Genomic DNA, 12828 nt, shown 5'->3' with positions numbered 1-12828 from the left:
TTGTTTTTTACCAAGCTATTGGCTGCTTTTCCAGCTGTGATTGTGCCGACAAATCTGTTTTTTTTTAAGCCTAAAGAAGGTCTTTCCCAACTATAACCAAGTGTTTTTTGTGCCTGAACCTAACCACGTTACGCATAATGTAGTTAGAACATAAATAAATGTTAAGTGGCAATGCCACCACCACATAATATCATACAAATGTGCCATGTCTGTCATTTGCAGAACCATACAATGTCATCATTTTTTCTGCAGCGTCTTCGCAGAGCTGGCTCACAGAAACACAAAATCTTATGTACAAAGTAGGTTTTTTAAAGATTTTTTTTGGCCATTTTGCCTTTAATGGACAGGACAGGTAAGCTTGAAAGGTGGAGAGAGAGAGGGGGGATGACATGCAGCAAAGGGCCACAGGCTGGATTCGAACCCGGGCCGCTGCGGCAACAGCCTTGTACATGGGGCACCTGCTCTACCACTAAAGGTTCATTTATGCTCCCTTTACGTACGAAAATGTATACAGCCGTTTCAAACGATGTTACCGTCACTGTCCACATACTTCCATACACCCTTTACGTTGGCATGGATGTTAACCAATATATCCACCAGGAGGCAGCCCAGCGTCAAAAGTTTATGACAAAAACAAACATGGCGACTGTGGAGGAGATATTGATAATGTACCTCTTGCATAAAAGACAAAACAGAGGCAGCGTTGTAGGAGGCGGTGGTCGGTGAGGCCGTTAAATACATCGCGACTGGAGGACGGAGAATTCTTTTCTCTAGTACTGCCGAAGAGAGAAACTGAATTGTTATTTCTTCTTCGTGTCTCACTAGAGCTACGTATCGGGTAGTGACAGCAACACTGCCCCCAGGGTTCCCGGTGGTACTGCTCCGTTTGGCTCGTATCCGTAAGCTTTATGGAAACGTGCAGAAATATGGACGAAATGAACGCGGAGCACGGACAGAAGGCCCCGTCCGTATCTGGATCCATATTTAACGTTGAGCATAAATAGGCCTTAAGCCACCGACACCCCATGTACAAAGTAGTTTAAAGAAGATTTTACTCTTATTGACTCTTATTCTGGGATGTCCCACTGGGGCCAAAAATCTCAATTTTAACTCAAGGCCAAAAGGGACTCTACAGGCAACTGTCTAGAGGCAGACCAGTGAAGTCAAGGCCTTAAACTATGAAATGGATGATGTTCAAAGTGATCTATTTACATTTCAAAGTGATTTATTCACATTGATTTATTTACCACAGAACAGCTTTTTAGGTTTACATCATTTTTGAATTGGGTCCCAGGCAGAGGAACATGAAACTGCACAAGCTCTTTCCATAGCCTTTCCAATTTCATTCAAGTTTCAGACCGATTCAGTGAAGGTAAGCCACAGATGAGAAAAAAAAGTATGTCTGTCCATAAACACTTTCTTTCAATTACTTCTCAGGAAATATACTTCTTGCTACCTCTAATGCCTTAAAATATTGGATTTATCACTCTGGATTTCTGGCAGTTTGAGAATGCCACAGAGGGTTAGAACAGCAAGTTTGTCATGAACTGTGCAGCCGTACGGGAGCTTTATCCTTGAAATCCAAAGCACCACCACAGCAAAGGATGTTTGAATCAGCGCTCAATTAGGAAATACACACTGTAAAACTCCAGCTATCACACGGAATGGGTGACTTAAACTGTGTTGTGTTGTATAAATATGTCTCATTAATAGAAAGGTTTGATTTGTCTTACAAGCGGGTGGATATGTTAGTGTTTACAGGCTGCCAATCCCAACTGGTGCTCAACCATTTTATGAGTGCTACAGTATGCCAAAGCACATTGTCATTAAACTCAGATGCAGGTGTACATTCGGAGGAAGATCAGTCAGTGGAAACCTGCCAAAGAAGCAGACCATGTGTCGTACAGCCTGTTCTCAGCGCAGCACAGTTTTATAACCAAGACTTAGTACATGTGCTACAAAGTTTGTTGGCCAAGAGACACAGTATTATATTCTATGCAGCCAGGTTATCATTTGATTCTCTAACTTTGTCCAATGAGAAAGACACAGACTGGCAGATCCAGAGATCTTTACACATCCATTGTTCTGACCATCTAATGACAATGCGGGTGGCTTTACATTGGAGCTGGCTGAAAGTCTGGTGCGTCTCAATGAGCTTGTTTAGACCTGGTATGATCAAGTGTTTCTGTGATCCAAACATTGTGATCCATGGACATTGTTGTTCACATGTGTGCCTATCATGCATCTCCAGCTCACAACTTGTGTTCAGATTTTCTTTCTGCACCACGCACAGTTACTATGTCCACATTTTTACTAGCTGTTAGTCAAAGTCAAAGTCCCACAACTGATTTTTATAGTCTTTGGTATGACCTGGCCGGGGATCAAACCCACAACCTCCCAGTCTCGGGGCAGACACTCTACTGCTAGGCCACTGAGCTGCTCTGTAGCATGCTTGCTAGTCATGTTAGCAGTTGTGTCAGTACAGCTGAAGATTTCACTGTCAGCAGAATTCAACACATCCTTCCACAGAGCAGAATGGTAGATGGTCATAGATGGTCATGAACACCTCGTCCAACTCGACATAATATAGTTCAGTTATAAAGCATTAGCGGGCTGTCACCAAAACAACCACCACGTCCTGCACTGATGACCTTATTGGGGACGCATCAGGACGCATTAATACTTACATTGCAAAAGATATGTGGTAAAATGCATCCTAGACCCAGGGCTTGAAATTAACTTTTTTACATGGTAGCACTGGTGCTCCTAACTTTTTGAAGTTAGGAGCACCAGTGCTACCATGTAAAAAAGTTAAACAAAGTTAGGAGCACCAGCAAAATTTTGGGAGCACCCACCATAATGTAAGAAGCACCAACAGTGTTATCGATTTTTTTTATTGCAACAAAAAGTCGACATTATACTGTATACATTACATTGTATGTGTATAGTACACTTATAATTAACAACTTTTTCAGTTGAAGACATTTTTTTTATAAAAAAAACACCACTGAACCACTGAACACCACTGTGAACGGCTGTCACTCAAAGTGCCCCTTCACGCAATTGGATAGACAGAAAACCAATCAGAGTAAACGAAACGAGTGACGTAGGCTAGCACATAGCCACTGTAAACAGACCAGCAAGCTGCAGCAGAGGTGAGCTGTGATGATGTCTGGGAAAGACTGTTGCTGTCTTTGCAGATTTCCTCGTCACTGTGGACTCTGAGTTGCATGGCTGTGATTCCCAGCTTGGTCGCTTCCCTGACCTGCTCCTCCATGAGAGCAACTAGTGGAGAAACAACAATAGCCACTGGGTTTTCACTGAGTCCCATCTTTTTCCCGATCAACGGAGCCAGTTGGTAAATTAAACTTTTACCAAACTCCGTAGGAAGGACGGCAAACACATCCTTTTTTTTAATTCAATAAAAGCTTTCAATGCAGCCGTTTGTTCTGCTTTTAAAGAAGCCCCCTTATGACTGCATGGCCAGACTGATCTGCGAAGGGACTTGTGAATGAGACATTCGACTCGGGGGGAAAAATAGTCGCACCAGAAGAATTATTTACACTCGCACCAGTGCTCTCAATTATATTTTGAGGTCACACAGATGAAATTTTGGTCACATATGCGTCTTTTGACGCCCTGAGAGTGAGACCAGGCTGGTTTTCAAGTGAATTTTAGAAAATCTAGTAATTTATTGGCAGCCATATATCACATTACAAATAATCTTCAATAACAACCTATCACAAGCAATAAAAAGCATTTTGAAATGCAGCCAGTGTCTTTTTAAATCTCTTCTTCTTTATGTTTTTACATAGTTGCACAAAAAATTTTGCAACTGAGAAAAACAACATCTTCTTGCAACAGGAAACACATCAACCTCTGGATGCATTTGGACATAACATTCCAGTTGAAGCCGTGATATAAAAAAAGCCACTCTGCTTGTTTAAAATTGTTTTTCAGGAAAACTAATGAGCTTTATGTAATATTGATGTTCCAGCAGTAGACATTTGCATGTCAAAATTTAAGATTAAGATTTAAACACTGTCATTCTCTTAGACTTGCTGTAGTTGATTTTGAGGGTACTTGGAGGCAGCAAACCTTGACAAACAATTCATATATTATCAACTTGTGACGTTGATAAGGGCTAACCTGTTAGCAAACAATAGCCTGTTTACACATCCAGCAGACACAGCAACATTTCATTGAAATTAGTTTTTCTGCCCACTTGATGAATCTAAGTCCAATATACACTTTCTGTTTAGCTCTATTTTGTTTCCCTCCAACTCCTGTGGGAAATCTGTCTCTTTAGCTACTAAATGCTCCACTATATTCACCAGTTAGTCGTTAACGTTGTCTTTCTGCCATGTGGTTCTGGACAGAAAATTAATGAAATCGGAGCTTTTTTGTTGTGACTGAACCAAAACAGTAAAGTTGCAGATCATAGAACCAAAACAATGAGCATAAAGACACTAAAATGATTCAAGGTAAGAAAAACATGCAGCCTTGTTGATACAGCTATGTAGTTTAGTCACCACAAGTGACTTCCTCCACATCACACCACACACAGTCTTTTGATTCATGGTTAATGAGAAAACATTAATCAGTGCAGCTATATGTGCATTTACAGCAATGCCATTACATAATTTGTCCACTAGAGAGCACTAACAAGTTTATTTTTCTGTGAAATGCCACACACAGTGTCTCAGTCATGAGCCTTTATTTACAAAATGTAATGGTTTCTTATTATTGAATAGAGCTAGGTCTAAAGGTCTAAATGTAGATAATGAAAATGTCTCAACCCTTTAAGAAACTGTCGATTTTCAGTGATCTTCAAGGTTGAGCATCCACTGTGTGTTTTCTACAGTGGTGTCCTAGAAATGCATACGCATTGATTTTATATGTATGGCCATATGGGTGTATATATGTCTTTGCGCATTTCCTTCAAGTGAATCCCAGCCCCAGCATACAAAATTTGATGCATGTTGGCCTGTCAGTCTGTGTTAGGGCTGCATGACAAGACAACACACACAGACAGCAGTGGGACTGGGGCATTTTGCATGCATTCAGTCATGTATGATCCTATTACACTCATTGCGCTAGCTGTGAGGGCGGGGGGGTGGGGGGGGTGGGGGGGTGGGGGGGGGGGCAGAGCAGTTGAAGGACACTTAGTAAAAAACCTGCTCTTGCACCCTGTACATGACTATACAAAAAGCACAGACTTAAACAAACATGCAAACATATGCACAGGCATGTAAAGAAATACATACAGCTTGAGGATACGGTGACGTAAACACGCTTGCTGACCCAGAGATGCGTATTAAGACATGCATGAGAAGACATGGAGACTTATAAATGCCTGCTCACGCACACATACGCACATGTCATACACACAAAGATACTATACGCAAAGCCAGCTGACCCAGAGAGAAGGGTTGTACAGAGACAAGGGTCTGCAGAGATCCATGCTATAGCTGCCAGCCTCCCTCTAAGTCACGAATTAGCCACAGGGTTATGAGTTTGAACTCTGAATGGCCTCATACCCTGCGTCTCTCCTGTTTAGAGACATTTGACATGGGAATATGGTTATGTAATTTCAAACAGAAGACTAAAAAAAGGTTGTAGATTGAGCTACAGCTACAGAGCTGGCTCTCAGAGACAAGAGGCAGAGACTTTGTGTTTTTTGCACTTCTGCTTATTTGAGATGTTTGTTTGAGATAATGCATTTCAACTTAACAGGCTACGGACTGATGAGTCAGTTGTAATTAACCTTAAACATGATGGAGGTTCCTCCCCTGACCACAGCTATATCCCTGACCACTGCCACATAAAAATGTAAAAAAAACTTGTAATAAAATGTTAGTTTGTTAAATCAGGATGTAGGAAAAACTCTAAAATACACAAGGTAATTAAATAAAACAGTGAATTAACAATTAAATAAATGACTGTGCACAGAAATGTCAACCACTTACGAGATTTTCATTAGTCTTGTTTCAGAGAAGAGTTAGATAGTTGGATTAAATAGATGGTGTGATTGTTTGAATTTTTAATTAGAGGTGTTCTCACCCTGATAAGGAAACGAAGGAAATACACACTAAACCAAAAGTACTGATGCCAGAATTTAAATCTATTCTGCAAGATGCAAATCAGCAATATCCTCAAAAGGGCTTTAGTTTTTCAGATACGCCCACTTGAGGTAGAAAAAACACAACCATGTTTTTAGATAATTCTGTTCCATTAGTGAACTGGATGGTTGTAACAAAAAGATTTTATACAACAAAGCGTGTTAAAATTGATCAATATATTAACTCACCTCATATGTGAAAAAGTGCTTAATAAAATCACACTGGAGGTGGTGGGGACACCTGCATTATCTTAATGTAGTTTTTCACCTATGTCTATGGAGTTATACTGAAACTAGAGCCCAGAGACTTAGAAATGCAAAGTTGTAGGCAGAAATTTTACACACATACCTTTTTAAAAGACACTTACATTTACCTAGGGTCACACTGATTAAGAACGTTTCACAAACATAATAAATGTGGTGCAATGAAGAAAAATGGAGTAGGAAGAGTAAAATGCATTTTTTCATGTTTATATTGCAACAAGTATGAAAAATAAATGGTTTTGGTTTTGGTCTTTGTACCACATCTAACCCTACAGAGCTCAAGATTTAAAATCTATCTCCAATTATAATGTCTAAACTAGACACTCCAAGCTTCAATGTGATACATACTGTTTCCAATTTTACAGGTTTCATTTTAAAATTGTTTTTAGTTTTCAAATTATTGTCCAATCCCTCCATTCACTCTATGTAATTTCCTGCAACTTACGAGATACAATTACCATTTTCAATTTTAATACTTATATATACTGTACTATATACTATAAGTATATATATATATATATATATATATATATATATATGTTTCTTCCCTGCCTGCCAACAGGTGTAATAATGTAAAACCTGCTGCATGAATGTGTATTATGCCACTGGTATCCTCATGCATGTAAATGGCTGTCCATGTGCGTACAAAACTGGAACTCACTCCTAAAAATATAGCTCTGTTTTGCTTTAAGTGGTCCAAAACTAGTGACTGCAGTCATCTGAGAGCACCCTGCATTAACCAGGTGAAGATGGGGTATACTTTAATACAGTGGTTCCCAACTGGTTGGTCGCGGTCCAAAAGTGGGTCATAGGTCCATTCTGAATGGACCGCAAGTGACTTGATGTACAGGGAATTTCTTGTACAGAGCTGATATTATGAAGTGTCATTTCATGCTTTAGAGTGACTAACAGACAGCTTCTTGACAGAGATTGCATGGCCAAACAGAGTATGATGCTGAATGTATCAAACTGTGTGGACCTCTAACTAATGATGAAGGAGAAGTCTGGACCATGTTGCTGGACCAGTTGGGAACCACTGCTTCAATACACAGATCCAGCCAGACAGAAAACAGATCACCATACTTAATTATGCAAAAAAAAAAAAAAAAAGAAAAAAAAAAGAGAGATGTCTTTGTCGTCTTTAACCTTTCACGTGTTGCCTCAGGACAGTTTAAACCTTTGGCCAAAAACCACATAAAACCATACTACAGTATATTATGCAGGACAAGGCATTTCATAATATGCAACAATACTTAGTGTTATCTCTGATGAAACTGTCTCTAATATATCAAACGTAGACTTGTTTCAAAGTGCTAATTGATTTACAAGAAACAGTGTTTCCATGGCAACTAAGGGGGTCAGAGAAGAGGAACATCACATTTCTGAGACATAAAGTAATCAGTGCATATCTACAGTGCATCATAAGTTCACTGTCTGATAACATTTGTAGGAAACTCAAAATGAAAAGTATCTATAAAGAAGTATTACACCTATAATACCTCAAAATGTTGTTTCAAAACAATTCTCCATCATGGGATGTCTCAGCACTCACAGAGTCATACAATTTTAACTGAAAATATTATTAGGCTATACTTTATTCCAGTATATTATATTCATGAACATACAGTATTATATGTGTTTTAGTAGATGGACAAATTTTTGCCTTCTCACTGAATGAATTTCTCAAGTCAGATGAGAAAACAATCTAATGAAGGCTCAGTTGTGTCAATCTAAAACTAATTCAGTTTTAATTCTACTGTGTCCTATGTTATGAATGGTCACATCACATTGTAACTGATATGATGGCAACATCTGAACCGCAAGGCATTTTAAGAATGAAACATGAGACTTGTACTGAAAAGAAGAAGGCTGCAATGCATAGGATTAATGAGCTACATTCATCTGACTTCTCCCACATACTCAGGCAGAATACTGACCTATAATCCACTCATGTGCTGTGTAAAGAGGAGAGTGTGGTTTTACTGTAGCTGTAGTACTAGTGGACAACATATACTATAAGAATTACTCATTCATTTATAGATAGGCAAAGTGTTGCACCAACACTCCTGCTTTAAACACATTTAACATTCATTTATGATGTTGGTTTATACGCATCTACTGGTTGGAGAGTTTTAATTAAGATATGTTATTTACATTCTAAGCATTCTTCATTTATTTATGTAAATTTGTCGCAAATATTAATCGGCTTGTCTTCTGCTTAGACTTATGCTGCATTCTAAATTGCATACTTTTTTAATATTATCTTTGCGCTGTTGACTGCAATGGATATACAGTACAGGAGATTTCAGGAAAAAAAGACCAGATTCTTTTGACAAGCAACACTGAAAAACAGCACAGCAAGCATTGCATCTGGAACCACATTTCGTCTAATGCCGGAATTCCACTGGATGCGTGTCCGTTGCGGAACGGCTGTGCTAGTTATCCGCTGCGCGCTCCGCTGTCCGTCAACACCGCCGGCTGCGTTTGCTGTGCGGTGCGGTGCAGCTCCGCCGGACAGCGGGAGTCTTGAGAATCCACAAGATCTTGCAAATTCACACATAATCACGCAATATAACAAGATGTAGTTTCTATAAACAGAACCACAAAACCAGAGTAGTAGGAAGACAACTCGGTGCACCTCCATGATTAACATCTCCACGTCCATGGTGTCAACGGGGTGAAATGACGTCTGTAAACCTCTGACCTGTTGACTTCAGGCCTGCCTCCGCCCATTATGACGTTTTCAATGTATAGTGCAGGAAAATATGATCTGCCGTGAACACTGTGTATTTTGTTTTGAAAATTAACCGGATGTTTTATTTTGTTTCTGTGCACGACTTCCTGCTCCGCACGATCTGCTCTGTGCTGAATTGCTGCGTTGTGCTCCGGCGTCCGGCAAAAACAGAAGTCCTGCGTGTCTGTTCCGGAGGGCTCCGGAGTGCCGCAGCTGAGTCGGAGCTGGAACGCAGCACAGCCGCAGCCGGTGGAAACACACACATTGACTAGAATTGAAACGTATTGGCTCCGCTGCCGTGCCGGAGCGCAGACGCAACCCACACGCATCTGGTGGAATTTGGGGGTAAGCCTTGCATATCCACAACAGACACAAAGCAATTCCTCCATTCATTCATGGACTGGTAAGGTTACAACTGGGCATAGCATTAGAACAGCAGTATAGGCTAAACATGCTTGTTAATCTTTGTCAATGCATGTGTAACATGTATTGATTTGATGTTTTGCAATGAGATCCTGTTGTGATTGTTAGTTATCTGATGCTTTACATAGAGTCTTGCATGCAACTAAACATCCCTTTTACTAACCTCTGCACCTTTTTACAACATAGATCACACACATATTCTCTAATTTGGTTTCAACATAACTACTCTCAAAGAGGGAACTCAAAGTTCCTGCTTCACAGGTTTCTATTATTCCTTTGTCTTGACTGACCAAATGTGGTCAGGCAGGACCTTCCCTGCTCTGAGACCATCTTTGATTTGTTATCAGCCATTTTGTCTTTGTGTCTTCACACACATACCTTTTTGTTTCACATGCACACTTTTATGCAGTTACTAGTTAGATATACTGTGCTGTGTGTATGCTTTGCTTGCTTATTGTTAAATAAGTCTTTTTGGATTCATACTGACTCTCTACTGAATGAACTGTCAGCTACTGTATCAAAAACACCATCATCCTTCAAGTTTTACGATTGATATGCTTCTAATTATGAATTCATTATTAGTCATTCAAAACTGTTGATTTAGTAAATTTTATGAGACTGAATTAATTAATTAGCTAATGTTTTTCCCTTTTTGGAATGTGCTCTATGAGGTGATTTCATGTAAGTTAAATAATATTATTTGACATAATTCATAATTACTTTTAATGAATATTAATTATTTCTGAAAGCCATATTTAACACTTTGAACCATGGGTTCCAAACAACAGTCAGACTTTAAGGTGTTATATTATGATGTCTTAGTATGCACACCTCATGCAACAGTATGTAGTTTTTAACAGCAGCTGCACTGAAGGTAAAAAGAAAAAGTATGAGATTTGGAATGTACCTTCAGTTTTCCTCTTTTTCTTTTCCTTTATTATCTTATTATTATTCTGTGAATCAATAGTCTTTTTTCCAAACTTACTGTGGATTCAACTGGGACCACCAATGTTGATCCCTTGCTGTTAATGAACCAAAGACAAAATATTAATGTTTATTATGTTTATGTCAAATTAGGTTGAATTACATCAGAACATGATAAAATAAAACATTGATGATGCCACATTAAAACTGGGACGATGGGGCATCAAGTAGGAAGTGAGTTCAATAAAACAGAAGAGGGAAAAAAATTAGGATTAAGCTCATTGAATTTTTACATGCACACAATATATTCAATTTCATTTGAACCCTTTGACATAAAGTGGTTTCTACCATAAAAAAAGAATATAAAACGGCAGCAGTACCAGTGATGTACTGAGACTGAAAGCCAATGTATGATTTGTACTTTATGGGAAAAGATAAGGTTCCATCTGGGTAAAGTACAGTTCTGACAAAGTGAGTGCCCAGATTTTATTCTGAAAGAACCTTGTTATTTCCCTGCTCACAAAATGTTTCAGCAAAATGAAAACTGAAATGAGGAATGTCTCCAAAGAGCTCACAAAAAAATTGCCCTCTTTCGTTTCCATCCACTCTTCCACAGATTCCAGAGGGTCTGGGAGTTTGGCTTGGGACAATTTTGGCACCGTCTGTTCCTGAGGAGGTAATTGATACCGATACTAAACCCTCTAATCCAGTTGATTGGACTGAACATCTGTTGAGGGTGTGTATGAGTGTGTGTGTGTTTCAGACAGTTGGGTGCTGCTGTGGCAGGAGAGAGGGAGAGAGAGAGATGGAGAGAAGCTATCATTTCCTATTAAAGTGATGCAGATGACGCACAAAGAGGGGAGGATACAGAGGAGGTGAGGTGAGTGAGAGAGGAGTGATGAAGATTAATAACTAAGGGATGCAGTGGAGGGTAAACCCTTAAATCAGTTTATCCACTTTCTTTATTTTAAAAATATGATTTACTTGCCTTATTGGGCTGACATTAATCTTTATTATACGGAAATCATAGTATATATCATATCATCGGACATCATGTGAGGATAGTGTATTTTAAGGGATAAAATATATAACTGCACGGTTCTTTGAAAAACTACTTGACTTTGTTAAAATATGCTTCTCTGACAGTTTAAGGTCACAGTTTACCAGAATGTTTATTCTCCTGTTTAGGAATGAATAAATGCTACCTAGATGAAGAGAGAATAGGACAAGACACTGAAGATTAAGTGAAAGAAGACTGGATGCCAAGAGAAAGGACTAAAAAACAAAAGCAAAAAACAGATTATGGAATTAAGAATAAGCTATGTAGGAGAATGGAAGGATCGAGAAGACCTAAAAAATGCAGAAAGGCAGATGGATGGGATTTCCTTTCATGGTTCTGGATTATAGAGTATTAGGAAATGGGACCCCATTTGTACCTGGAATTAACATGTGATCTGCATTTGGATAATGACATGTCATCATGGGGCTTTTGCATTACGAATAAGAGTTTTTGTTGTCTTAATTCTGCTTCTATTGTGATCAGATCTCTATATGCAAATAAGACAGAGCTGGCAGAACAACAGACACGGTGTGTCACCGGTCAAGAGCCATGCAGGATACTCCTGTAAGACCACAAGGACATGTAGGTCAAAGGTCAGCACTGTCAACTGTCAACTTCTTACTTTTATTTGCCAAGGAAGGCCTCATCTGTAGCTTTTATCTGAGGCATTAACAATCCCAAAACAGTGTGCACCATTTTGCTACGGCTTCTAGGTTGAATGACATGTTCCTCTGAAACGTTGTGAAATTGTGTCCAACAGGCTTTGATGTACGTCTTCAAATATTATATTTTAAGTAGTGATTCCACACTATAAAAATATGAAAATACTTGCTTTCATGTCTTACATAAGTGCAGTTATGTGTGAGCAAAATGTATTGAAAGCATCAAAGGTAATGCAGGAAAAGGGCCCTGTGAGGACAATATTATTGTTTGTATTATATTATTGGGTGATTATCAAAGATCCATTAATGTGTAAGAAGCATTTTTCATACTTGGTTAAGCTGGAACTGTGCATTTCTGGTAATTTAACATATACTAGAAACAATGGACGTAGCTACTGTGACGTCACCTGTTGGTTTGTGGACTCCCATTTTTAAATATTGAGTTTAGCATTTCAGCCGTCACTATATTAACAGAAACCCTAAGATGAGTGCATAGTTTAAAATCCCTGTAAAACTGGTGTATGGGTGGAGATGTATGAAGAAGTGGATCAGGAGAGAAAAGATTTACCTTGTCTTCAGCCTTCCTGAGCTCTCACTTTCTGTGATAAGTGTTTTGTGAATCAAAGCTGTATTGGATTTC

General features: G+C 39.0%; 1 protein-coding gene and 1 long non-coding RNA gene across 2 annotated transcripts in view; one reads left to right on the top strand and one right to left on the bottom strand.

Moving 5' to 3' along the window:
• The window catches only part of LOC125895872 (inactive N-acetylated-alpha-linked acidic dipeptidase-like protein 2), a 791425-nt gene that overhangs the window by 147586 nt on the left and 631011 nt on the right, over positions 1–12828 (bottom strand). The window lies entirely within an intron of this gene.
• On the top strand, positions 9376–12386 carry LOC125896485 (uncharacterized). The gene is made up of 4 exons (XR_007450269.1): positions 9376–9464; positions 11083–11142; positions 11230–11346; positions 11655–12386. It is a non-coding gene; the product is annotated as an uncharacterized LOC125896485 (long non-coding RNA).

This window comes from Epinephelus fuscoguttatus, linkage group LG10 (assembly GCF_011397635.1).
Source record: "Epinephelus fuscoguttatus linkage group LG10, E.fuscoguttatus.final_Chr_v1".
NCBI lineage: Eukaryota > Metazoa > Chordata > Actinopteri > Perciformes > Serranidae > Epinephelus > Epinephelus fuscoguttatus.
Note: the sequence above shows the minus strand (reverse complement) of the source record. Positions and strands in the feature narration are given on the sequence as shown.